The sequence below is a fragment of the Thermobia domestica genome, chromosome 12, assembly GCF_964235325.1.
Source record: "Thermobia domestica chromosome 12, izTheDome1.hap1.1, whole genome shotgun sequence".
Taxonomy (NCBI): Eukaryota; Metazoa; Arthropoda; class Insecta; order Zygentoma; family Lepismatidae; genus Thermobia; species Thermobia domestica.
The window spans coordinates 39,368,235-39,392,633 of NC_137465.1; the positions used below are offsets into that span (position 1 = coordinate 39,368,235).

General features: G+C 34.2%; 1 long non-coding RNA gene across 1 annotated transcript in view; it reads right to left on the minus strand.

Moving 5' to 3' along the window:
- Positions 1–8,140: 8,140 nt before the first annotated feature.
- Positions 8,141–24,399, minus strand: part of LOC145665694 (uncharacterized) — a 38,661-nt gene continuing 22,402 nt past the window's right edge. The window contains exons 2-3 of the long non-coding RNA XR_014127599.1: positions 23,309–23,378; positions 8,141–8,254 (exon numbers count right to left, since the gene is read on the minus strand). This is a non-coding gene — a long non-coding RNA (uncharacterized LOC145665694). The remainder of the gene's footprint in view (positions 8,255–23,308; positions 23,379–24,399) is intronic.

The window sequence follows — 24,399 nt, forward strand, 5'->3', positions numbered from 1 at the left end:
AAATTAGGTTCAAGTGTATGTGCACTTATCACTGTTCTGCTCAAAGTAAACTTTTACCTTTTATCATATTTATTGTTCCGGCGAGGAATTTGGTCTTCAAAGACCAAATTAGAACGGACTAAAGTATTACTTGCCATAACAAAATCGTCTTACGTAGGAGTGTGACATTTGTTATGACATGTTGTGTAGGTTGTAATGTAACTATAAGGTTTTCACGTAATACTGCACCTTATTATCAGCAGTAGAACGAAAATTAGCAAGCTAAATAACACATGTAACCTAATCTACCTATCAAATCTTATCTAATGAATCTACCCGTATTTATCATAAAATTATTTTTAAAAAGTGAAAAAAAAAAATGAACTTGGGTACCGCCTATCAAACTAGTACCATTATTCCAAAGTAGGTAGGTTTAAAAATAACGTTGTCCCAACCCGACTTTAAAGTTGTTCTCTTATACGGAAAACAATCTTGTGTAAATATTCCCCTTTTACAAAATCCGCAAATAAATCACTGATTTCAGTGAACACAACCTCTCTAATAATGACTCTGTACAATGATTGAACATATGAAGCAATTGGTGTCCCATCTACGTCGTATTTTTCGATTTGTCCTTTTTAAAAAATCATTTGATAAAAACTTCTTTTATAGACTCGAAATTTGAAATTCCTTCTGTTGAAGAAGAAAGGCAACCACAATCAAACTGTTTTCAATTATTCAACTTTAAAAACGTTTCCTTCGTTATCGTTACTGCAGTTTTCTTTCAGTCCACTGGCGCAAATCCCGGGGGGATGAGGGGGACATGTCCCCTCCAATCTTGGAACTGGGGGGACTGTCCCCCTCAATAATCGGATTTGAAATATATTTTTGGGGAGAAATGTGATGATTTATGTACGATAGACACAAAGGAAAGTGAGACGAATAGGGATGGGCACGAGTCGAGCTAAAACTCGACTCGACTCGAAAGTCGAAGTGAATTCGAGTAGAGTTAAAGGTAATTTTCTCGAGTCGAATTCCGAGCCGAGTCTCTGTTTTGAGTTCGAGTTTCGAGTCGAGTCGAGCTTGATAAACAGCTCGCTCGTTTTAACTCGTTTTGAAATCATAGTTTGATTAGACTGGAAAGCGAAATCTATTAGAAATGTGAGCAGTAATATGGAAAATTTTTAGTGCTGCTCACAAGATGGGACACTCCACGCATCTCGTCTCGTCTCGATTAACAAGATGAAAATGGATTTTTATTACAAGACACCCTCAAATGCAGTGAGCACCAATGTAAATACCGGTATATACTGTAGTTCTTACCACCGAGACTGAGACCTGCACGGTCCAACTTTTGAGTCGAAGTAGAAGCCCAACCCAGATAGTGATGTTAATTGGTTCACCGAGCAACTCGAGCCGGCTAATTTGAGATGAGGCACCGACTCGGCTCAGGTGAGCCATCGGCTCGAGCCGGCTTGGTTGTGGTGAGCCATCAGCTCGGTTTGTTTCGGCTTGAACCGGCTCGGTTGACTGAGCTGTTGGCTCGGCTCGATAGTGAATGAGCTGTGAGCCGAGCCGCTAGAGCCGTTGAGAACCCCAAACGCGTGTCGAGCAGGTTTGAACATGTTTGGCCGGCGCTCTCTAACTTTTAACTATTTTTGGTTCGAGCCTGGATACTTGCTTCTCTGGAACTCAAACCCAGAACTTCGTGAACGGTGTTCTTGCCTCGTAGACTTCACGACTTCACGAGGTCAGCAGTCAACTAGTTATTAGTATTCAGATACAAACCGCCTATCATTCATGTTTATACACGGTGTTATAATAATAATAATAATAATAACAACAATAATAAAGTTGTAGTAGAAGCAAGTATTATTGATAATAATTATATTGTCTATGTAGGACATTTGAAGAAAGTACTTGAAACTACACACAGCATTTGGCTCGATTTAGCTCGTTTTGGCTCGACTCGACTCGAGTCAAATTCGAGTCGAGTTGCAGGAAATTTTTCGAGCTGAGTTCTGGAGTCGAGCTCAAACACGTCTGTTTCGAGTCGAGTCGAGTTTCAATGAAAACTCCCTCGAACTCGCTCGTGCCCATCCCTAGATTCCCCCTCCTCAGAATAAGTTTTAAATCTGTCCGCCTTCCAATATTGAACATTTCTTTAATATATATATATGGAAGCAGTCTTACCCGTCCCCCCAATGTTGAAGACAGATTTGCGCCGCTGTTTCAGTCTAAAGCTGCTTATCGTGAAACTTTCAAAACGGCCGTAAAATATCTATTATCGTTTGCCGCTATATATCTGTGCGAGACAGCACTGCCTGATCTTGTACCGGTACCCCTCACACTAGAGGTGAGCGTTCCACTATTGATCCACTGTGTCCTTTGATAATGAATGTTTGTGATATGTCATGACGAGTAATGAACACAATATCCTGTTTCAGTGAATGAAACAGAGAAATCTATCTACTGGACGAAACTTTTCAAATGCTGAACTCTTCAAACGTTTGCTTTTGTGACTTTTTTTTCTTTTTTTTTTACTTGTGGATCTCAGAACACAAAATGCAATACTTTCAGGATATAATCTTTTGCAAATGTACCACCATATACCAAACATTAATCATCTTAGAGAGGGCAGTCTTGTTGAAGGGGAGAAAGAATATAAATAAACTTATGTTTGTATACTTCGAACACTATTTCGTGTGAGGTTATTGAAAAGAAAAAGCTGAAGTTTCAAAGTAACAACGTAAGTAACACATAATTAATTTCTGTCAATATTCCTCTAGTTCAGGCTCGAAAAATCCTGGATGCCAGGTAGTCAAGGCGATTGAAAATAGGAGTCTGGCTCCTAAATAAGTTAAATCAAAAATAAAATGAAGGTCCCATAGGCGTGCGCAACGTGAGTGCCAGGGTGCCTTGGCACCCCCATTAGACAAACTTTTTTTTAAATGTAGAATTATTACAAACTGAGAAGAGATTACGTGTAAATTATTTCCCCTTTGCATGTGTGCCGTGCGTCGCCGACGCAGCGTCGGGTGCAATGACGCTATCTTTTCTTAGGGAAAGAGGGGGGAGGCGACATTCCATATGGTGGTACTTTAGATCTGGCACCCCAATGTCCTGCGCACGCTAGTGGAAGGCCCATGTATGAAATTCTATTATTATGGTGCCTAGGTTAGAGAACCGGCGGCCTAAAAATTCTCGAGCACTTATCTTGTTTATGATTGTCTTTCGGCAGCCTAATCATATGTCTGCCTCTATTCACTACAGCTTTCTTCAGCTTCAAACCACCGCGGTGATCACAAAAGCATTTCCCTTGTAGAAATACAGTAAAGAAGTAAAGCTCTATATAATACGATTCTTGTAGCATTAAGATAAGAATAGTTGTAGCAAATGTGTGGGGTGACCAATTGCTAATATGCAGAGTAAATAGTAGAAAAAATGAAAGGATGTAATAGGATATGAATATTTTTAAAGGGATTACGAACTTTTTGGTGCAGAAAGTGCTTATTTGTAGCCATAGTACAATAGCATGGAGATTCATGACAAATCTTCAAAATAAAGAAAAGCTACAATATGATGGCCTAGATATTCTCAATCTGTGCATGAACTGATATAGTGCTTAGACTCTAATATTTGTGATAATAGAACATTACAAATGACCATTAATGTATTTCAAACTAGGAAAATAGGTCTTATTAACATGTTACGTTTATATACAGTAAGTGCAGTACTTATTTTACCATTTTTCCTTTCACTACTCTACTAAATTTATTTGTAGTTTGCAGTAAGAAACTGTAATATGATAAGATTAACTGAAGCTTCCAATGCGACTCACAGAGCAATACGGACTTGTGACGTCACCCCAAATCCCATGTCTGTGCTGCCGTGACGTAAGCAGCTCTTTTGTCCATTGTTTGAAGCGTTGTATCTCCGTAACGAAAAAATATTTTTCTGAGAGTTTTGGTATGTGGTATATTGAAGACTAGTTCTACACGATGGTGTCTTTAAATTACAACCTTTGGTCAAAAAAGAAATGTCCATTCCCTGCTCTTGGTCTGTTAATATTGATCCTGAATACTTGAAAGTATCCACTTTATCGAAAATATTATTTGATATTTTGACGCATCCAAAATTTGCAGTATTACGATCCCAGTGAACTTCCATGTCTTTAGTTTTTTCTGCATTTACCTCTAAACCTGCAAACATTTAATAATGTCTTTGCATTTCTTTCTATTTTTCTCCTATCAGATTTACATAATCAACATACGCCATAACCTGGTGAATACCATTCAGCTCTAGGCCCTGGTTGCTTTTCTTCTGATTTTTCTTATAGCGTACTCGAAGACAAAGTTTAATAATAATGGAGATAACGCATCTTCTTGTTTCAGGCTATTCTCGACGTGAAAGCTTGTGGACAAGAATTTTCCTACCCGGACTTTACTTTGGGATTCATTTAAATATATCTTAATCTAATTAGGTTTTTCGATATTCCAAATTCTGCAAGAATGTTGTATAATATTTATCTCCTAATAGAATCGTAAGCCTTTCAAAAATCAATAAATAATTGTATTCTTATTTCTTTTCGAGTATTTGTCGAATGGTAAATGTCTGGTCCATAGTTGATTGATTTCGTCTAAATCCACACTGGTAATCTCGAATAATTTCATCCGCGTGTGGGATCAATCTTACTAATAAAATGTTTGAGAGGATTTTATAGGATGTTGACACAAGATAAATGCCTGGATAAGTATTACAATCCGCTTTGTCGCCTTGTGAATTGGAATAATGATTCATTCTTTCCACTTTTGTGCTAATTCCTCCTTGTTCTAGAGTTTGTAAGGAGAATGAGTTTGTGTATCTTGTTCCACAATTTTCCCCTCTAGCTAAAATTAACTCAGCCGGAATTTCATCTACACCCGGGGATTTGTGTTTATTTAATTTCTTTATAACAATTTCTACTTCTGTTCGACTAGGCTTTGAAATATATGGTTCTGCTGTGCATTTCCCTTTCCCCATGAACATTAGTTTTTGGCTGCGAGATGTCTTTCCATCTATTCAAGATGCTATCTGTATCATCATTTTTCCATTGTTCCATCATTTCTAGTATATACGAGGTTGATACCCTTTTTTTAAATTCGTTGATGCGTCTCGATTTTTATTCCTTTACTATTATCTTCAAATTCATTAATTTAAGCTTTCAAAAAGTCGCGTTTCTCTCTTCTAAATATTTTGGAAGTTTTCCGTCAACGAAAGTTAGTGTAATTATATCGTTCAGATTTTGTAGCCAACGCAGTTTCGCCTATTTTCCCTTCTCCGTTAGTTTGCTGCATTCCTGGTCGAACCATGATTTTTTCCTACGTATTTCCGCTTGCCCCAATTTTTCTCTTGCTGAAATTTTAATGCTATTCCTAATTTGAACCCAAGTATCCTCAACATTAGTGTTCTCAAAACCTTCTAAAAACTTGAATCTATTACATTTAAATCTGGTATTCCCCTCTCGCCTGGTTCCCCTCTAATTTCTTTAAACTTAACCTCTCCGTTTTTAGATGTTGAATACTCTCTTTATTCAACGATAATCTCTCTTGTTACCTCTACTACCAGATAGTGAGTGACCAGTGTTACAGTCATGTCCTCTGAACGAGCGAACATCAAATGCTGGACTGTCTTCTTCTATGTACTAAAACGTGATCAATTTGATTGTATATCGTTCCATCTGGCGAGGTCCATGTCTATTTATGAACGTCGAGATGTGGGAATTTTGTACTTTTCACGATAAGGTTTTTGAATGTTCCAAAGTTCACGAAACTAACACCGTTGTCATTACTTTCCCTTTGCGGACTTTCTTTCCCTATAACCGGTTTGAAAATATTCTCTCGCCCTACCTTCACATTGAAATTCTTTAATAGAATTTTCATATCATATCGCAGTACTTGGTCGAATACCTGTAATGCTTCTCCTTAAAAAATGTCATTTATATCGTCCCCTTATCTTCTAATAGGGCATGTACATTTAAAACAATAATATCACACCACCGACCCTTAAGAATAATAAAAAAATGTGTATCATTAACAAATTCAACCCGTTTAATTGCTGATATTGAAAGAATCGAAATTAAAATGCTATTTGTGTGGTCACATAAGAATAAAATTACAGAAGTTTACAATTATTACTGGAAATTAATGCTCTCACCCATTTCGAACGTTTTAAAAGCACATAGTTTCTAATATATTGACATTTCATTTCTTATTGATAGTATGGAATGTTACCAACAGTTGTACTGTAAATTTCCATAACTGATCTCCAAGTGGATCTGTATAACAACCAAAAGTAGTTTTGTCAAGTTAAACCGAAAGTCCAAAATAGGCCTCTTGAAAACAGCTCTTATTTATAAAAGAATACATAATGATCACTTCTGGCTGTTGCAATGGTCTGTCGAAGCAGCTTGATCTCAAAAAATCAACATAGTGTAACAACAAAAACTGCTTCTGTTATATGCAAAAAGAAAAAAGGAAGGAAAAGCTTTATGTGGTGAGTGTAGGGGGGCGCCGAATTCTACGTCGACCCAGGCGCCGAAATCTCTAGCTACGGCTCTGCTTGAACCACTCGACCGATCTCGTTCAAATTTTCAATATAGATGAGGGTCGGGCCTGGGATTGTTTTTATCATTTCACTTTGACAGTAAAACTAAAGGCAGGGGGAGAAGGGTGAGTTATAACAAAATAGATAAAACTTATAATTCTTGAACCAAACAACCAATTTCGATCAAATTTTTATTATAAACGAGGTTCAAGCCTAGGACATTTTCTATCATTTCCCTCTGACGGAGCGACGTAGGGTTAGAGGAGGAAGGGGAGATATACAAAAATTAATATAAATAAAAATAAAAGTGACTATGTTTGTGACTTATTAACTCTTAAACCACCCAACCGATCTCAATCAAATTTTCAAAATAGATAGGTTCAGGACTGGAAAGATTCTTATAGTTTTACTTTGATGGTAGAACCTATTGGGGGGGAGAGAGGGATAAATATATATATATATATATATATATATATATATATATATATATATATATATATATATATATATATAATTGAAAGTGACTGTATTTGTGACCTCGTCACTCTTGAACAACCAGATGAATATCGATCAAATTTTCAACATCGATGAGGTTTGGACGTGGGATGGTTTTTGTCATATCACTTTGATGGTGTAACTTAGGGAGGGGGAGAGACATTTAAAAGTGATAGATAATGACCGATATTAGTGTGGAATCTATAGTTTTCGGGGTCAGTGAAATGAACAGTAACACTTCCGATGCTGTTCAAATCGAAATTCCGCAAGTTGGAGGAGGGGGGATATATATATATATATATATATATATATATATATAATGATCGAATATGACGAATGTTAGTTTCGAATCGATAGTTTTCGGGGTCGCTGAGTTGAACACTGACACTTTTGATCGCGTTTACGTCCAAATTTAGCCCCGTAACTTGGCGGAGAGGGAGATGCATAAAAATGATCAAAAGTGATCAATGTTAATGTCAAATCCAAAATTTTCGGGGTCGCTAAATGAACAGTGACACTTCCGATCCCTTTTAAATCCGAATTCAGCACCGCAACTTGAGGGAGCGGAAGGAAGAAGATATATAAAAATGATCGAAAATGATCATTATCAGTGTCTAATTCATAGTTTTTGGGGTCGCTGAGATGAACAATGACCCTTCCGATGCCGTGCCCAGCACATGTTGGTAGAGGAGAAGATACATGAAAGTAATCGAAAATGAACGACATTAGTGCCGAATCCATAATTTCCGGGGTCGCTATGATAAACAGTAACACTTCCGACGCCCTTTAAATCTAAATTCAGCCACGCAACGTGGATGGAGGAGGGGAGAGAAACATATAAAAATAATAATCGAAAATGTCCGATATCAGAGAGCATTTTAGTAGCCTAATAGTAAAAAGAGACTGATTAACGGAATATATTACTATTTCTTTCTTACTTTAACCAAGTGAAGCGTGAAATTAATGCCAGTTAAGAATAAAAATAAGAAAAATTTCGTTATACAAAAACTGAAATATTCATATCATTTTGATTTTTTTTTTTTTTTTTTTTGTATTTAAAAGCAAAAAATTATTTTACCTTAACATCCATTGACAGTCCTTGGATAGCATTCATAAGTAAGCACTGACATAAAGGCGATACCAGAGTGATCTAGAGGATTCAGTGTGGAAACGTTGTCTTCGATTGCCCGGGAATCTTAAAAAAAAAAAAAAAACTCACAGCATATGAACAAATTATTTTACTTTGTACTTAACATTACTAAAGTTGTTTAAACTATGATATAATTGTTAATTAATATTACTTAATAATAAAAACATTGTAGTAATTATTCACAATTTAAAATAGTACTAAGTGTAAGTTGTTTAATGTACAAGCATTGTTTATGATTGAAAAACTACATACAGTAGAAACTCGATTAACCGTCACTTTCTGTTATCCGTCACTGCTCCGGACAGTACTGTACTTTAAATGTGCCGTAATTGACGCCGTGCGCCGTGCAGAGCACGGAATAAAGTGTAAGCGAAATGGACTGAAATAGTCATGCGACACTTCCGGTCATGCTAGTTTCCACACAAAAGAAGCAGAAGCAGTTCACTACCAGTTCAGTGTTATTCTTGTATGTAAGTACAGTACAGTAATTTAAATGCAGTATAAACATGTATTATTCACTTGTATAAGGTTATTTATTTCTTCCAGAACATTTTAAATCTACTTACTGTAGAAGTTTATAACGATATTTCTGTTATCCGTCTATTCGCTTAACCGTCATAGTCCCGGTCCCGGGGGTGACGGTTAATCGAGTTTCTACTGTATTTTGAAAAATGCTTTCCTTAATATTATTATACACTAGTAATTATAATTCAGAACTGAAATGCGGTGAAGAGTTTTAGCAAAACTGTGCTCTTGTGGCATTGCTGGAGGACAGTACTCAGTTTTATCTGTTTTTAAAAGTTTTGTTTTATTACAATGGAGAAGCGGAATGTGCTGTTCTGTAGGAGATTGACCAGTTTATATCGTTCAGAATTTTGAAGGTATTCACCTTACATGAAACCTCGTTGCAACTTGTGACCACCGAAAATATTCTCTTCAACTCACAATACTATCGACTATCGCCCAACATCGATGTTTAAGTTGGAGAAAACTCCAATGATGCACGGGTAAGTGTATTTAATTCCTATTTCTCTCTGCAAACTGTTCAGACAGAAGCAACAATGGGCGGACGCCGATGGTGAAGACAAATTTTCAGCACCCTAAAGCCACAGAAATCTGTTGCACACGATTTATGTTGCAGAATATCATGAATTCCTAATTTCCGTTCCATTTCCTCATAAAATGCAGATGTTCTTTGATAGAGTACAATCTGGAGTCCTCGAAGTATGTTCCATTCACTTTTACGTTTTTCAATCTTACGTATTAACAACAATCACTTATGCGGAAATATTTCCTAACTTGGAAGAGCATAATTGTATCGGCCTTTGCTATTGCTGCTACGGTATATTTGAACCTGAATGGGACAACCAGCAATGAGATGGATGTATGTTTCATCCACTGTGAGTAATGTCTGCTATTTGCATCCGAAATGTGCTCTTCAGAGAGTTTTCCTCAATTCGTTTTTATTCTGATGCATGGAGTAGATGTTGTCAATGACGACGCTAGAAGGAGGGGCAAATACCGTCCAAAAGCTTACCCAATCGCACCGACTGTACCCCGAACACTTATTGTAGGTACATTAATAAAGAACTGTCCTTTTCGATAGACATAAAAATAGCTCCCTTTCAGAAAGGTCCCTGCCCCATCTCCTATAATTTAAGGTGGCATCGTCACTGAATGTTGTACGAGGAACTTCGGTCCACACCTCAGCCTGAGTGTTTACAAAGGTCTGTGTACACAGTTAAAGATGCATTTGTTTTGCCATTTTCACTATTAAACAAATAAGTAAAAGAAAGGCATTTATTATTATGTACTGTAAATATGGTAAAGAGGAGACACATACAGACGATAATACATTTAAATATGATTATTATTTAAAATACCTCTATTTAATTACCTTCGAGAAAACCACCTCGAATACAAAGAAGGCACTGAAATTTTAAATAGAGAACTTCCTATTAAATGTATCTCTTATGTTTGTGCTCTTTACCATTCAATTTGATATATGGAGTGGAAATTTTTTACTACACTGAGAAAAATTCGCTATCCGCACAGCGGTATATCGTACAAATATACGCAATCCTTATCTTTACAACAGAAATCACTACGGAGCATATGTTATCCTATGCTACATAGGCACTGCATTTAGATGTTATATCATTCCGTTGCAGGATGTCTGACATCTAACAGTTTTCCGTATATAACATGGATATACTTATGTTACATTCCTCAGCTATATGTTATATATGTCCATTTGTATGTGAGATCCTGACCGCCTATATCGTTTCATACGGAAAGTACGTACACATGGAACACTTATACAGAAAGTATTATAAAACGTTTGTTTCCAGTTATGTATGTTTGCTGTACGTTAACCCCCCCCCCAAAAAAAAACTATAGGATTTACAAATTCAAAATACGATTTTACGTATGCCACATACATTTTTTCTTAGTGTACTACAGCTAAAAAGAAGCAATGAAATAACTTCCATAAAATTGTCTTTCTTAGAGGTAAACAGAGGTCTAAACTTCAATTCTCATCTGCAAGAATAAGACCTTCTGCAGTATTCCAAAAGTCAGATCTCTACTAAAATTATCCCTGCAGTCTTTACATTAAAACTATGCATCCATCCGACCCTATTTTCGAGAAGACTTCCGTCCCTGGAAACCTTAAAACTATATTAAAACCTAATATCGGTAGGAAACAAACTATACGCATTAAATGTAAATCATATTTTAAACAGTCATTCGAAATTTGAACCAATGCCACAAATTTTTTACTCTAGTGATGAGTTAATTGGGGAAATATTAAATATATTCCCTGTATCTGTAATACTGATTTGTAACAATAAGACCTTCTGCAGTATTCCAAATGTCAGTTCTCTACTAAAATTATACCTGCAGTCTTTACATTAAAACTATGCATCTATCCGATCCTATTTTTGAGAAGACTTCCGGCCCTGGAAACCTTAAAGCTATATTAAACCTAAGATCGGTAGGAAACACTTAAACTATACGCATTAAATGTAAATCATATTTTAAACAGTCATTCGAAATTTGAACCAATGCCACAAATTTTTTACTCTAGTGATGAGTTAATTGGGGAAATATTAAATATATTCCCTGTATCTGTAATACTGATTTGTAACAATAAGACCTTCTGCAGTATTCCAAATGTCAGTTCTCTACTAAAATCATACCTGCAGTCTTTACATTAAAACTATGCATCTATCCGATCCTATTTTTGAGAAGATTTCCGTCCCCTGGAAACCTTAAAGCTATATTAAACCTAAGATCGGTAGGAAACACTTAAACTATACGCATTAAATATAAATCATATTTTAAACAGTCATTCGAAATTTGAACCAATGCCACAAATTTTTTACTCTAGTGATGAGTTAATTGGGGAAATATTAAATATATTCCCTGTATCTGTAATACTGATTTGTAACAATAAGACCTTCTGCAGTATTCCAAATGTCAGTTCTCTACTAAAATTATACCTGCAGTCTTTACATTAAAACTATGCATCTATCAGATCCTATTTTTGAGAAGACTTCCGGCCCTGGAAACCTTAAAGCTATATTAAACCTAAGATCGGTAGGAAACACTTAAACTATACGCATTAAATGTAAATCATATTTTAAACAGTCATTCGAAATTTGAACCAATGCCACAAATTTTTTACTCTAGTGATGAGTTAATTGGGGAAATATTAAATATATTCCCTGTATCTGTAATACTGATTTGTAACAATAAGACCCTCTGCAGTATTCCAAATGTCAGTTCTCTACTAAAATTATACCTGCAGTCTTTACATTAAAACTATGCATCTATCCGATCCTATTTTTGAGAAGACTTCCGGCCCTGGAAACCTTAAAGCTATATTAAACCTAAGATCGGTAGGAAACACTTAAACTATACGCATTAAATGTAAATCATATTTTAAACAGTCATTCGAAATTTGAACCAATGCCACAAATTTTTTACTCTAGTGATGAGTTAATTGGGGAAATATTAAATATATTCCCTGTATCTGTAATACTGATTTGTAACAATAAGACCTTCTGCAGTATTCCAAATGTCAGTTCTCTACTAAAATCATACCTGCAGTCTTTACATTAAAACTATGCATCTATCCAATCCTATTTTTGAGAAGATTTCCGTCCCCTGGAAACCTTAAAGCTATATTAAACCTAAGATCGGTAGGAAACACTTAAACTATACGCATTAAATATAAATCATATTTTAAACAGTCATTCGAAATTTGAACCAATGCCACAAATTTTTTACTCTAGTGATGAGTTAATTGGGGAAATATTAAATATATTCCCTGTATCTGTAATACTGATTTGTAACAATAAGACCTTCTGCAGTATTCCAAATGTCAGTTCTCTACTAAAATTATACCTGCAGTCTTTACATTAAAACTATGCATCTATCCGATCCTATTTTTGAGAAGACTTCCGGCCCTGGAAACCTTAAAGCTATATTAAACCTAAGATCGGTAGGAAACACTTAAACTATACGCATTAAATGTAAATCATATTTTAAACAGTCATTCGAAATTTGAACCAATGCCACAAATTTTTTACTCTAGTGATGAGTTAATTGGGGAAATATTAAATATATTCCCTGTATCTGTAATACTGATTTGTAACAATAAGACCTTCTGCAGTATTCCAAATGTCAGTTCTCTACTAAAATTATACCTGCAGTCTTTACATTAAAACTATGCATCTATCCGATCCTATTTTTGAGAAGACTTCCGGCCCTGGAAACCTTAAAGCTATATTAAACCTAAGATCGGTAGGAAACACTTAAACTATACGCATTAAATGTAAATCATATTTTAAACAGTCATTCGAAATTTGAACCAATGCCACAAATTTTTTACTCTAGTGATGAGTTAATTGGGGAAATATTAAATATATTCCCTGTATCTGTAATACTGATTTGTAACAATAAGACCTTCTGCAGTATTCCAAATGTCAGTTCTCTACTAAAATCATACCTGCAGTCTTTACATTAAAACTATGCATCTATCCGATCCTATTTTTGAGAAGATTTCCGTCCCCTGGAAACCTTAAAGCTATATTAAACCTAAGATCGGTAGGAAACACTTAAACTATACGCATTAAATGTAAATCATATTTTAAACAGTCATTCGAAATTTGAACCAATGCCACAAATTTTTTACTCTAGTGATGAGTTAATTGGGGAAATATTAAATATATTCCCTGTATCTGTAATACTGATTTGTAACAATAAGACCTTCTGCAGTATTCCAAATGTCAGTTCTCTACTAAAATTATACCTGCAGTCTTTACATTAAAACTATGCATCTATCCGATCCTATTTTTGAGAAGACTTCCGGCCCTGGAAACCTTAAAGCTATATTAAACCTAAGATCGGTAGGAAACACTTAAACTATACACATTAAATGTAAATCATATTTTAAACAGTCATTCGAAATTTGAACCAATGCCACAAATTTTTTACTCTAGTGATGAGTTAATTGGGGAAATATTAAATATATTCCCTGTATCTGTAATACTGATTTGTAACAATAAGACCTTCTGCAGTATTCCAAATGTCAGTTCTCTACTAAAATCATACCTGCAGTCTTTACATTAAAACTATGCATCTATCCGATCCTATTTTTTAGAATATTTCCGTCCCCTGGAAACCTTAAAGCTATATTAAACCTAAGATCGGTAGGAAACACTTAAACTATACGCATTAAATGTAAATCATATTTTAAACAGTCATTCGAAATTTGAACCAATGCCACAAATTTTTTACTCTAGTGATGAGTTAATTGGGGAAATATTAAATATATTCCCTGTATCTGTAATACTGATTTGTAACAATAAGACCTTCTGCAGTATTCCAAATGTCAGTTCTCTACTAAAATCATACCTGCAGTCTTTACATTAAAACTATGCATCTATCCGATCCTATTTTTGAGATTTCCGTCCCCTGGAAACCTTAAAGCTATATTAAACCTAAGATCGGTAGGAAACACTTAAACTATACGCATTAAATATAAATCATATTTTAAACAGTCATTCGAAATTTGAACCAATGCCACAAATTTTTTACTCTAGTGATGAGTTAATTGGGGAAATATTAAATATATTCCCTGTATCTGTAGTACTGATTTGTAACAATAAGACCTTCTGCAGTATTCCAAATGTCAGTTCTCTACTAAAATTATACCTGCAGTCTTTACATTAAAACTATGCATCTATCAGATCCTATTTTTGAGAAGACTTCCGGCCCTGGAAACCTTAAAGCTATATTAAACCTAAGATCGGTAGGAAACACTTAAACTATACGCATTAAATGTAAATCATATTTTAAACAGTCATTCGAAATTTGAACCAATGCCACAAATTTTTTACTCTAGTGATGAGTTAATTGGGGAAATATTAAATATATTCCCTGTATCTGTAATACTGATTTGTAACAATAAGACCCTCTGCAGTATTCCAAATGTCAGTTCACTACTAAAATTATACCTGCAGTCTTTACATTAAAACTATGCATCTATCCGATCCTATTTTTGAGAAGACTTCCGGCCCTGGAAACCTTAAAGCTATATTAAACCTAAGATCGGTAGGAAACACTTAAACTATACGCATTAAATGTAAATCATATTTTAAACAGTCATTCGAAATTTGAACCAATGCCACAAATTTTTTACTCTAGTGATGAGTTAATTGGGGAAATATTAAATATATTCCCTGTATCTGTAATACTGATTTGTAACAATAAGACCTTCTGCAGTATTCCAAATGTCAGTTCTCTACTAAAATCATACCTGCAGTCTTTACATTAAAACTATGCATCTATCCGATCCTATTTTTGAGAAGATTTCCGTCCCCTGGAAACCTTAAAGCTATATTAAACCTAAGATCGGTAGGAAACACTTAAACTATACGCATTAAATGTAAATCATATTTTAAACAGTCATTCGAAATTTGAACCAATGCCACAAATTTTTTACTCTAGTGATGAGTTAATTGGGGAAATATTAAATATATTCCCTGTATCTGTAATACTGATTTGTAACAATAAGACCTTCTGCAGTATTCCAAATGTCAGTTCTCTACTAAAATTATACCTGCAGTCTTTACATTAAAACTATGCATCTATCCGATCCTATTTTTGAGAAGACTTCCGGCCCTGGAAACCTTAAAGCTATATTAAACCTAAGATCGGTAGGAAACACTTAAACTATACGCATTAAATGTAAATCATATTTTAAACAGTCATTCGAAATTTGAACCAATGCCACAAATTTTTTACTCTAGTGATGAGTTAATTGGGGAAATATTAAATATATTCTCTGTATCTGTAATACTGATTTGTAACAATAAGACCTTCTGCAGTATTCCAAATGTCAGTTCTCTACTAAAATTATACCTGCAGTCTTTACATTAAAACTATGCATCTATCCGATCCTATTTTTGAGAAGACTTCCGGCCCTGGAAACCTTAAAGCTACATTAAACCTAAGATCGCTAGGAAACACTTAAACTATACGCATTAAATGTAAATCATATTTTAAACAGTCATTCGAAATTTGAACCAATGCCACAAATTTTTTACTCTAGTGATGAGTTAATTGGGGAAATATTAAATATATTCCCTGTATCTGTAATACTGATTTGTAACAATAAGACCTTCTGCAGTATTCCAAATGTCAGTTCTCTACTAAAATCATACCTGCAGTCTTTACATTAAAACTATGCATCTATCCGATCCTATTTTTGAGAAGATTTCCGTCCCCTGGAAACCTTAAAGCTATATTAAACCTAAGATCGGTAGGAAACACTTAAACTATACGCATTAAATGTAAATCATATTTTAAACAGTCATTCGAAATTTGAACCAATGCCACAAATTTTTTACTCTAGTGATGAGTTAATTGGGGAAATATTAAATATATTCCCTGTATCTGTAATAATGATTTGTAACAATAAGACCTTCTGCAGTATTCCAAATGTCAGTTCTCTACTAAAATTATACCTGCAGTCTTTACATTAAAACTATGCATCTATCCGATCCTATTTTTGAGAAGACTTCCGGCCCTGGAAACCTTAAAGCTATATTAAACCTAAGATCGGTAGGAAACACTTAAACTATACGCATTAAATGTAAATCATATTTTAAACAGTCATTCGAAATTTGAACCAATGCCACAAATTTTTTACTCTAGTGATGAGTTAATTGGGTAAATATTAAATATATTCCCTTTATCTGTAATACTGATTTGTAACAATAAGACCTTCTGCAGTATTCCAAATGTCAGTTCTCTACTAAAATCATACCTGCAGTCTTTACATTAAAACTATGCATCTATCCGATCCTATTTTTGAGAAGATTTCCGTCCCCTGGAAACCTTAAAGCTATATTAAACCTAAGATCGGTAGGAAACACTTAAACTATACGCATTAAATGTAAATCATATTTTAAACAGTCATTCGAAATTTGAACCAATGCCACAAATTTTTTACTCTAGTGATGAGTTAATTGGGGAAATATTAAATATATTCCCTGTATCTGTAATACTGATTTGTAACAATAAGACCTTCTGCAGTATTCCAAATGTCAGTTCTCTACTAAAATCATACCTGCAGTCTTTACATTAAAACTATGCATCTATCCGATCCTATTTTTGAGAAGATTTCCGTCCCCTGGAAACCTTAAAGCTATATTAAACCTAAGATCGGTAGGAAACACTTAAACTATACGCATTAAATGTAAATCATATTTTAAACAGTCATTCGAAATTTGAACCAATGCCACAAATTTTTTACTCTAGTGATGAGTTAATTGGGGAAATATTAAATATATTCCCTGTATCTGTAATACTGATTTGTAACAATAAGACCTTCTGCAGTATTCCAAATGTCAGTTCTCTACTAAAATTATACCTGCAGTCTTTACATTAAAACTATGCATCTATCCGATCCTATTTTTGAGAAGACTTCCGGCCCTGGAAACCTTAAAGCTATATTAAACCTAAGATCGGTAGGAAACACTTAAACTATACACATTAAATGTAAATCATATTTTAAACAGTCATTCGAAATTTGAACCAATGCCACAAATTTTTTACTCTAGTGATGAGTTAATTGGGGAAATATTAAATATATTCCCTGTATCTGTAATACTGATTTGTAACAATAAGACCTTCTGCAGTATTCCAAATGTCAGTTCTCTACTAAAATCATACCTGCAGTCTTTACATTAAAACTATGCATCTATCCGATCCTATTTTTTAGAATATTTCCGTCCCCTGGAAACCTTAAAGCTATATTAAACCTAAGATCGGTAGGAAACACTTAAACTATACGCATTAAATATAAATCATATTTTAAACAGTCATTCGAAATTTGAACCAATGCCACAAATTTTTTACTCTAGTGATGAGTTAATTGGGGAAATATTAAATATATTCCCTGTATCTGTAATACTGATTTGTAACAATAAGACCTTCTGCAGTATTCCAAATGTCAGTTCTCTACTAAAATCATACCTGCAGTCTTTACATTAAAACTATGCATCTATCCGATCCTATTTTTGAGATTTCCGTCCCCTGGAAACCTTAAAGCTATATTAAACCTAAGATCGGTAGGAAACACTTAAACTATACGCATTAAATATAAATCATATTTTAAACAGTCATTCGAAATTTGAACCAATGCCACAAATTTTTTACTCTAGTGATGAGTTAATTGGGGAAATATTAAATATATTCCCTGTATCTGTAATACTGATTTGTAACAATAAGACCTTCTGCAGTATTCCAAATGTCAGTTCTCTACTAAAATTATACCTGCAGTCTTTACATTAAAACTATGCATCTATCAGATCCTATTTTTGAGAAAACTTCCGGCCCTGGAAACCTTAAAGCTATATTAAACCTAAGATCGGTAGGAAACACTTAAACTATACGCATTAAATGTAAATCATATTTTAAACAGTCATTCGAAATTTGAACCAATGCCACAAATTTTTTACTCTAGTGATGAGTTAATTGGGGAAATATTAAATATATTCCCTGTATCTGTAATACTGATTTGTAACAATAAGACCCTCTGCAGTATTCCAAATGTCAGTTCTCTACTAAAATTATACCTGCAGTCTTTACATTAAAACTATGCATCTATCCGATCCTATTTTTGAGAAGACTTCCGGCCCTGGAAACCTTAAAGCTATATTAAACCTAAGATCGGTAGGAAACACTTAAACTATACGCATTAAATGTAAATCATATTTTAAACAGTCATTCGAAATTTGAACCAATGCCACAAATTTTTTACTCTAGTGATGAGTTAATTGGGGAAATATTAAATATATTCCCTGTATCTGTAATACTGATTTGTAACAATAAGACCTTCTGCAGTATTCCAAATGTCAGTTCTCTACTAAAATTATACCTGCAGTCTTTACATTAAAACTATGCATCTATCCGATCCTATTTTTGAGAAGACTTCCGGCCCTGGAAACCTTAAAGCTATATTAAACCTAAGATCGGTAGGAAACACTTAAACTATACGCATTAAATGTAAATCATATTTTAAACAGTCATTCGAAATTTGAACCAATGCCACAAATTTTTTACTCTAGTGATGAGTTAATTGGGGAAATATTAAATATATTCCCAGTATCTGTAATACTGATTTGTAACAATAAGACCTTCTGCAGTATTCCAAATGTCAGTTCTCTACTAAAATTATACCTGCAGTCTTTACATTAAAACTATGCATCTATCCGATCCTATTTTTGAGAAGACTTCCGGCCCTGGAAACCTTAAAGCTACATTAAACCTAAGATCGGTAGGAAACACTTAAACTATACGCATTAAATGTAAATCATATTTTAAACAGTCATTCGAAATTTGAACCAATGCCACAAATTTTTTACTCTAGTGATGAGTTAATTGGGGAAATATTAAATATATTCCCTGTATCTGTAATACTGATTTGTAACAATAAGACCTTCTGCAGTATTCCAAATGTCAGTTCTCTACTAAAATCATACCTGCAGTCTTTACATTAAAACTATGCATCTATCCGATCCTATTTTTGAGAAGATTTCCGTCCCCTGGAAACCTTAAAGCTATATTAAACCTAAGATCGGTAGGAAACACTTAAACTATACGCATTAAATGTAAATCATATTTTAAACAGTCATTCGAAATTTGAACCAATGCCACAAATTTTTTACTCTAGTGATGAGTTAATTGGGGAAATATTAAATATATTCCCTGTATCTGTAATAATGATTTGTAACAATAAGACCTTCTGCAGTATTCCAAATGTCAGTTCTCTACTAAAATTATACCTGCAGTCTTTACATTAAAACTATGCATCTATCCGATCCTATTTTTGAGAAGACTTCCGGCCCTGGAAACCTTAAAGCTATATTAAACCTAAGATCGGTAGGAAACACTTAAACTATACGCATTAAATGTAAATCATATTTTAAACAGTCATTCGAAATTTGAACCAATGCCACAAATTTTTTACTCTAGTGATGAGTTAATTGGGGAAATATTAAATATATTCCCTGTATCTGTAATACTGATTTGTAACAATAAGACCTTCTGCAGTATTCCAAATGTCAGTTCTCTACTAAAATCATACCTGCAGTCTTTACATTAAAACTATGCATCTATCCGATCCTATTTTTGAGAAGATTTCCGTCCCCTGGAAACCTTAAAGCTATATTAAACCTAAGATCGGTAGGAAACACTTAAACTATACGCATTAAATGTAAATCATATTTTAAACAGTCATTCGAAATTTGAACCAATGCCACAAATTTTTTACTCTAGTGATGAGTTAATTGGGGAAATATTAAATATATTCCCTGTATCTGTAATACTGATTTGTAACAATAAGACCTTCTGCAGTATTCCAAATGTCAGTTCTCTACTAAAATCATACCTGCAGTCTTTACATTAAAACTATGCATCTATCCGATCCTATTTTTGAGAAGATTTCCGTCCCCTGGAAACCTTAAAGCTATATTAAACCTAAGATCGGTAGGAAACACTTAAACTATACGCATTAAATGTAAATCATATTTTAAACAGTCATTCGAAATTTGAACCAATGCCACAAATTTTTTACTCTAGTGATGAGTTAATTGGGGAAATATTAAATATATTCCCAGTATCTGTAATAATGATTTGTAACAATAAGACCTTCTGCAGTATTCCAAATGTCAGTTCTCTACTAAAATTATACCTGCAGTCTTTACATTAAAACTTTGCATCTATCCGATCCTATTTTTGAGAAGACTTCCGCCCCTGGAAACCTTAAAGCTATATTAAACCTAAGATCGGTAGAAAACACTTAAACTATACGCATTAAATGTAAATCATATTTTAAACAGTCATTCGAAATTTGAACCAATGCCACAAATTTTTTACTCTAGTGATGAGTTAATTGGGGAAATATTAAATATATTCCCTGTATCTGTAATACTGATTTGTAACAATAAGACCTTCTGCAGTATTCCAAATGTCAGTTCTCTACTAAAATCATACCTGCAGTCTTTACATTAAAACTATGCATCTATCCGATCCTATTTTTGAGAAGATTTCCGTCCCCTGGAAACCTTAAAGCTATATTAAACCTAAGATCGGTAGGAAACACTTAAACTATACGCATTAAATGTAAATCATATTTTAAACAGTCATTCGAAATTTGAACCAATGCTACAAATTTTTTATTCTAGTGATGAGTTAGTGGGGGAAATAGTAAAGATATTCCGTACATCTGTAATTCTCATTTGCAAGAATAAGACCTTCTGCAGTATTCCAAAAACTATCCATCCATCCGATCCTATTTTTTAGAAGGCTTCTGCCCCAGGAAACCTTAAAACTATATTAAACCTAAGATCGGTGGGAAACACTTAAACTATACGCATTAAATGTCAAACATATATTAAGTAGTGATTCGAAACTTGAACCAATGGATCAGATTTTTTCACTCCAGTGATGAGTTAGTCGGGGAAATATTATTAATTCACTACGCGCATTGTACTTTTTTGACCAAATAAATTCTGAATACTTTGAACAATAGTTTTTGATCGGCTACGGTGCATACTATGATCCATGTTAGGAGGACATAAGCATTACATATGCAGACTCCTAACTAGAGTGTTTTTTGGCATAATTCGCCGAAAAAAATAATATCACCTTATACACGTAGCAATCTTTGGTAAATGGAACAATGGGATCCATGCGACACATTAATGCAATAATTATAAAAATGAATACGATGTATTTTATCTCTTTATTGTTATAAACAGTTTCTCAAAACAAAATCGTGTCCAGTCAAAGATTGGCCTCTTTAGCTTGTTGGCCCTGGATATTTCCCAATCCATGTACCGTGTACTCACGCCCTTACTCGGAATTAAGACCTGAATTTGGTGAATATATATATTTTTTTCTCTAATTAACGTCTCTCTCGAAATACGGTTAAGCATCACTAGCATTCTCAGTGAGCGAATTTTTACCGTTAGCGCTATATGGAACAAGGCTACGACGATCCGTTGATTATCATGAAAACTAATAGGTCAAGTAAATAATAAACAATGCGAATGTTCATGGAAACTTTTGAAACTTCTATGGCCTATGGAACACAAAGATTCTATACCGCGCTCACGAAAGCTCTCCACTGAGTTCCATTTTTAGCCAACTGGATCCAATTATTAATAATACTTAAATTAAATTTAACTCATGAATACTGTATTATATAAATCATTGTTCACAAATTCTTGAAATAGAATTGAAGAAGAAATCGTTCAGTGAAACTATTAATATTATATCTTCATTTTTAAGAATAAGGTTATTGGATCAAAAGATCCAATATATTTCAGGCAAAAAATTTCTTGTAGGCCTTATATCTGGAGAACTACATATAGTGTAGTGGAATCAAAACTACCACTTAACTCAGTATGATGTGCTTATTCCGTAAAAAAAAATAAATAAAAAATAATAATAATAATAATAATAATAATAATAATACGAAAACTCGATTTAGGATCCATTCAAAGTTTTTGTGGCCCCTGATCCAAAAAATCCAATATATTTCTTTCAATTAAATATTTACTTGTAGGCCTTATATCTGGAGAACTACATATAGTGTAGTGAACCCAAAACTACCACTTAACTCTCCATGATGTCCTTATTCCGTAAAAAATAAGAAATCTCAATTTAGGGGCCATTCAAAATTTTTGTTGTCCCTGATCCTAAAAGTCTAATATATTTCATTCAACCAAACTTTTCTCGTACGTCTTATATCTGGAGAACTACATATAGTGCAGTCAAACAAAAACTACCACTTAACTCAGTATGATGTGCTTATTCCGTAAAAGATACGAAAACTTGATTTAGTGTCCATTCAAAAATTTTATGGTCCCTGACCCAACATCTAATTATTGGGCAATATCGCAATCTTTTGATCCATTTTTTGGATCATTCATAAAATTCTTGTTTTATTAAATAAATTAACAACTTGGAAAATCTGGATGTTGCTTTTACATAGCCTTAGCTTTTGGTATACAGGGGGAAATGGAAAACGTGTAGGTTTTATTTTCTATGAAATTTCAGCAACAATTTTGTTAGGGGTTTCTTCGGTGATTTTTTAATATATATAGGTAATATCAAGCTTACAATTATCTATAATTGTAGGGGGCAATAGAAAAAGAAAACTATTTCGTACTAGGGATATGTTGTTGCCCCTATGCTAATCCCCTAGTTAGAGATTGAGGTGGGTGGTTATCAAAAGTAACAACGGTGCTTCAAATATTACCAAACTGCATAGAAGTAATGGTGTCAAAATAAATTCCGACTTGTAGATTTAAACGCAATTAAAAAAATTTAGTCACTTATTTAATATATCTCAAATAATGTTAATTAATATATTCATCTGCTTTCAAGTTATACACCGGACAGGTGTATAATAATTCTAATAAGATACCGGCCACAATATTGATCATAAATTTTAAAAAAATGAAACAAAGCAAAACAATTTGCTCAATACTTTGTGGTAAGTATAAAATTACTTACTTTATGAAATATTGAGTTTCCACCAGATGTAACATCATCTTTGCTTCCGAAAATGTTTCGTAGTGAGTATCTAAAAAAAATATAAAAGAAGAATCATACTAAGAAAAGTTCGAAAATATATTGTAAAACTATCCCATATAGGTTATAGGTAGAGCGTTAATTAAAAAATGTGTCCGGAATCGACTCCCACTACCGGTTTTTTTTTAAAAATTTCCATTATAAAAAAGTATTTCTTACAAAATACTATACAAATAATCTCTTCAAATTTACAAGCTAAGTTATAGGTAGTCTTTAACCGTAAGGTCGCAGACAGAATATCTGCAAAGCCCCGAAACAGGCTAAGCAGAATGGAGTTAGGGGCCCAAAGCTCCGATGCAAGCAGTGGGTTGGTTAAGTGGCCAACAGAGGCCCGAAGCAGGCTAAGCGGCTGAGGTTAGGATTCCCAGTTAGAGCTCCGAATCAGGGTAAGCCAGGAGAAAGGAAAGGCGTAGTCCCGCAGCAGACTTGAGGCCTGGAGTTAGGTTACTAATAATGTTCCGAAGCAAACAATAGGAGGGGTACCAGTGAACTGGTACAGAATTCCCGATGTCACGGGGTATGGTATTACTAACTACGTACATTTGTAAAACAGCCTAAGGTGTCCAAACGGGCAAGAGGCATTTTGTTGTTGAACAGGGATTGTGAAAGTGGTAATGGAGAACACACAAATCGTAAGTGATTTTCCTTTACGGGTTCAAACTGAGACATTCTGCTCATTTAGCCTCGAAACACATGAACAGTGCATTGGGTCAAGAGTAGTGAATGAACACACATTCTGTTGAATTATTAAATTTCATGCCGGTGACTCGCGGCCACTGACCAAGATCATGTTTTAATGTTGTACTCAGAACATCATGGAGACTAAACTTCGGAAAAGTGTTCGTGCATATGCATACACCATACTTCTGTCGTTCGCGGCACCTAGCAACAAGGGTCGCTGTCTGGATATCCGTAGTTCACTTAGAGTAAGAAGTAACTTAGGGTTTCTGCAACTGATTGTAACTTCAGATGAAACGAATTTCGTACGACAACCGTAAACAATGAGGTTGGAC